Source organism: Mauremys mutica, chromosome 26, assembly GCF_020497125.1.
Source record: "Mauremys mutica isolate MM-2020 ecotype Southern chromosome 26, ASM2049712v1, whole genome shotgun sequence".
Lineage (NCBI taxonomy): Eukaryota > Metazoa > Chordata > Testudines > Geoemydidae > Mauremys > Mauremys mutica.
Window position 1 is genome coordinate 5379842 of NC_059097.1, and position 5053 is coordinate 5384894.

The window sequence follows — 5053 nt, forward strand, 5'->3', positions numbered from 1 at the left end:
GTACACACACCAGTCCCCAGCCTCTCTCCTTTCAATGGGTTTTGGAACCCATGTGCCCCATCTAGCAAGCGCTATCCAGCTGACAATGAAACCCCCCATCACAAGACAATTTTGTTGTTCCCCATTTACCCAATCAGGGTGACAACATTTCATTCCTCCTGCCCCAATAACAACGAAATTGGGGCTCCCACAGCTGTGAAAATAACCATCCCATGCTGCTTTGTGGTATGCTAAGTGGGGTGGGAGTGCCCATGCAAATAACCGAAATACCAATGCAACACTTTCCGCACTCCCCATAATTTACCACCAGATGTCAGGGTGGGGCTCATCCTGACTCTGCTTACACTTGTCTCCACATTTCTTATGTGCCTCCTTCTGACACTTGTCAGAAAAAACAACTGGTTTCTTTTGCAAGCATTTGCATTGCAAGGCAGAGGCAGTCTTCTCTGTTTCCGCAAAAGATTCACCAAAAGGTGGGAAGAGCAGACACATTTGTTAAGGCACTCCTGGGAGCTGCATCCCTAACTCCACTTTACCTGGCAGGTGAGTCACCCAGCTTAGCCACGGTGCGACTCTCTGGGACTTTTCTCCCAACCGCTCCATTTTTCATCAATGACAATCAAAAGGAAGGTGACATGACATCTGTGTGTGAACATCTCCAGGAAATCACAAGGATGTGTGGTGCAGGCTCTCGTGTTGCAGCAATTGCAGTCGAAGCAACCACCATGCCAATGCCAGTCATAGCAGCGTTTTCATCAACTCCAGGTTTATGATTTGATTGTTTCCAATGCTTCTCTCCAAAGAAGCCTTTTCCTTAGCAAACAATGACTTGGATACCAAGGGAGGCCTCTTCTGTTTCCTAGGAAGACACAGGAAAATGTGAGCAGAGGAGACAAAAGCCATACACCAAGGCACCACTGGGAGTTGAACCCAGGATCTCCTGTTTACTAGGCAGGTGCTTTAGCCAGCTAAGCCATGGTGCCTGCCTGAAGAAAGTATTTGCAACTGTTTCATTTGATGGTTCAAGTCAACACCTGCACATTCTAACATACAGACGTTCTCCATTTCCCTCAAGACTTGCAGACCTTGAGGTGTCTGGCTCTCTGTGCACAGAAAGCCACAGCTGAGTAGACAGAGGGCTTCTAACATGTGCCTCTCCCACCAGTCACTGTGATCATATAATGGTTAGTGACCTGTGTTTCAGTCGCAGCAACCTCAGCTCAGTTCTGAGTCATGGTAACCTTTCCTTCAGCTCCAGACTTCTCATTTGCCACTTTCCATGTGTGGTGGGCTGTCTGCCCAAAACAAGCAGGAGAAAGATTAAGGCAGCCTTGAAGAGGCTGTGCAGAACCCAGCCTATCAAGAAAGGGCTTATTGGGAGAGCCAATCAGGAGAAGGCTTGCTGGAGCAGCCCATATATAAAGAGCTGCTCAGCACAGCAAGAGTTAGTCCCTCCTTGGAGTTTGAGGAGGGAGGATTGGCTGCCGGGAAGGAAGGCAGGAAGGCGAGCAGGAGCAGGAGCAGGAGCAGGAGCAGGAGCAGGAGCAGGAGCAGGAGCAGGGAGGGCACCATGATCAGAGTAGTGCTGGCATAAGGGGTGCATGAGTGACCTCCTGGCTGACTACTGCCAGACTAAGGCCCTGATACAAAGGTGGAGGAAGGTTCTAGATCTGTTGGGAAATGGTCCAGGGAAACAGATGGCAGGGTTGGAGGTTCACACCTTTTGCCTCAGTAGCCACTGACACAGGTGGCTACACCCTGGACTGCAGCCGGCCACTGAGGCAAGTGTCTGGGTAGAGGACATCCCCCCACCCCACCCAGCAGAGGGGAGAGAACTGAGTGGGGCACAGCCAGAGGGCTGTGTCCATAAGAGGACACTGAAGTCCTGAGAGCGACATGGGTCCTAATGATAGAACAGATGGTGGCCAGACGCTACTAGATGAAGGCGCACCGGTGAACCAGAGCTAATTGCTAGAATGGTGAGCAGGAGGTGCTGCAGTGAGGCATGCCCCATGGCACCAAGACTTAGCCGCAAGGAAGGCTCTCTCTGTCTTGAACAAGCACTTAGAAGGATTCTGCTGACAGATCTTTTCTTTTTCTGAAAAGAGATACAAAAAAAGGAGCCAACAGACACACTAGGTTCGGCAAGGAAGAACTGTCGGGCCAAGCCAGGCTCTCCTGGTTAGTAGGAACGTTCTTCAGCCAGCTCTTCACAAAGATCACTGTCTAGAGACCTTTTAACAGCCACTGCAGATGTTCACCACAAAAGAGATGACAAAATGGAGTTCTCCACTGCCTGCAGCCATCACGCTACCAGGAGTTCTGTGCACAGAGAGGCCCCTGCTGGTGGGAAAAGGCTTTGGTAGAGACTCTTCTGACACCAGCCGTTCTCATATAGTGTTTAGTGCTCTGTGTTGTGGCTTCAGCATCCACAGAGCCAGTTCAATTGGGGGACATTTTTACTGTCTCCACATTTGTCTAATGGCTCCTTTCAACACTTGTCACCAAAAAGACCTGTTTCTTTTGCAAGTGATGTACAGCTAGGTAAAGGCAGTCTTCTCCATTTCCTCAAAAGATCACCAAGCTGTGGGGAGAGGAGACACATTCAGCCAAGCTAGATGCTGAATCTCCTCTTTATTCAGCAGGTGTCTGTGAAGGACACAAATCTACACCGTGTAGAGGTCAAGAATAGGACTTTATTACACACAGTGCTGGCGGAGTGGACTTATTAGGCTCAGAGACACGGTTAATTAATCACAATAGAATATATAGATTTTCCATGGGTGGGGGAAAGTGACAGGCTAGGCAGTTCCACACCCCAGGACAGGTTTTGCAAGACAGGATAAGCACATTAGCCAATGGTTAACAGATTAGATAATGTCTCCACCCATGGTCTCAAGTTAGCAAGTTAACATTTCATTAATACTCTGATAAAATGTTATTAGTATAAAATATATATGTTGAATTCTGATTTGGGATCCATAGGAATGGGGCAACTCTTTTGATTGTCCAACAGGTACATTCCTAGGGGTTAAAGCAAAGAAAGAGTGAAAGTATATGGCAATAAAGATTGTTTTCTGTGTGTCTTAAGGCAGGCATTGGTCCCTGGGAAGGGAGGTGGAAGGATGCCATATCTTATACTGACGTGCCAACTTTTCATAAACTCAAGGTTGGATCTGTGGGAAGAACATCTCCCTCGAGAAGAAACAAACACAATAGGGATTCTTTGTTTAGTCTGCAATTCTGAATAAGACACAATCATTTAGTTCTTAGCTCCAACAGCTGTCAATTTGCTGACCAGGCCTATCTTAGCAAGCAAGGCTTTCTGTTTACCCAGCTTTCTCTTAGCTGGTCACTATTTGCTAGGCCTCTGGTCCTTGACCATACTCTGGACTTTGGGTCTGGAAAAGAACTGGCACAATCCATAGACCAGGTTGTTATATAAAATGCACATGGATTTGAACCCTTCACATACAATAATGGCAAAGTTCTTGGTTCAGGCTTGTAACAGTGATGGAATAAACTGCAGGTTCAAATCAAGTCTCTGGAGCCTATTCAAAGCTGGGATGGGTCATTCAGTCCTTTGTACAGAGCTTCAGTTTGTAGCAAAGTCCCTCCAGAGGTATGAAGCAGGATTGAAGACAAGATGGAGACGAGGCATCAGCCTTTTATAGTCTCTTGCCATGTGGTCTTTGCTTTCTTTGTCCCAAGGACACTCTATCCAGCACGTGGCATAGAAAAACCTTAGAGTTCTGTCCATAGGCAGGTCCCTGCTACCTTGCTGAGTCACAAAGCGTATCTGCCTTCTCTCAATGGGGCAATTGTATAGCTGATGGTCCTTAATGGGCCATCAAGCTTGCTAGGCAGAACTGACACCAACTTGTCTGGGCAGTTCCCCGGAAGCAGAGCACAAGTTTGAAATACAGGCAGCATAGAGCCAATATTCATAACGTCAACTACAAAAATGATACACATCTAGAGATAGCATCATTATAATCAGACAATCAGAACCTCTCCATAGACCCCTTGCACGACACCTTTCTACAATATTGGCTGCAAATATAGAACAGTGGTCACAACGGTGATCTATCCAGTTAATGTCAATAACGTCACAGGAGGTGACACGGCATCAGTGAGACTGATACTGGAATAGCCTCCAGTTTTGGCATCCTCATTTGAAAAAGATGTTGTGAAATTGGAGCGGGGGCAGCAAAGAGCCACCAAATGTTCTGAGGGCTGGAGAAAAATGCCTTCTAGGGAGCTATTGAAAGAGCTCAACCTGTTTAGCTGATCAAAAGAAGATTGAAAGGTGACTTCATTGAAGTGCCTTAATGGAGAGAAATTATTGGGTATTAAAGGACTCTTTAAAATAGCAGAGAAAGGAATAACAAGACCCAATGGCTGGAAGGTGAAAAGAGACAAATTCATATTACAACTAAGGCACAAATATTCAACAGCGAGGATGATTCACTACAGGAACAAGCTACCAGGGAAAGTGGTGGATTCTCCATCTCTTGATCTCATTTCATGAAGACTAGATGCCTTTCTGGAATGTGTTTGCCCCAAAAGTAGCTATGGTGTCCTACAGGAGGCCTGTGATACGCAGGGGGTCAGATTAGATGCTCTAATGGTCTCTTCTGGCCATAAAGTCGACTAATTTCTAAAAAACTGAGTGTAGCATTGGGAGCAGCGTCTGATGTTTCCCTGTCTAGCCGGCTTGCTGCCTAGAGCGAACGCTCCTTGAGTGGGGTGATCCACAGGGAGTAGCTCAAACCTCCAAAGTGCCTGGCCAGGGGCAGGACATTGGCACAGCAAGGGAGGGGTGTGGCAGTGACATCACAAAGGCCTTTTGCAGGACCTCAGACTATTGGTCAAAGGTGGAGGGGTGGAGGTGGTGACCTCACAGAGAGATGCTGACATCAGCCAGGCAGGACAGGGGCGAGGGGCCAGGGAAACCTCAGAGACCCCTGTGGCTTTGCTTCAGCAAGTCTCCTTCTCCAGGTCTCTCTTTGAGGACTGAGGGAGTATTCGGGTTCATGGACGTGAGTGCCAG

At 47.5% G+C, this 5053-nt stretch overlaps 1 non-coding gene across 1 annotated transcript; it reads right to left on the reverse strand.

Moving 5' to 3' along the window:
• Positions 1-909: 909 nt before the first annotated feature.
• TRNAT-AGU lies at positions 910-983 on the reverse strand. Its single transcript has one exon. It is a non-coding gene; the product is annotated as a tRNA-Thr (tRNA).
• Positions 984-5053: the final 4070 nt, after the last annotated feature.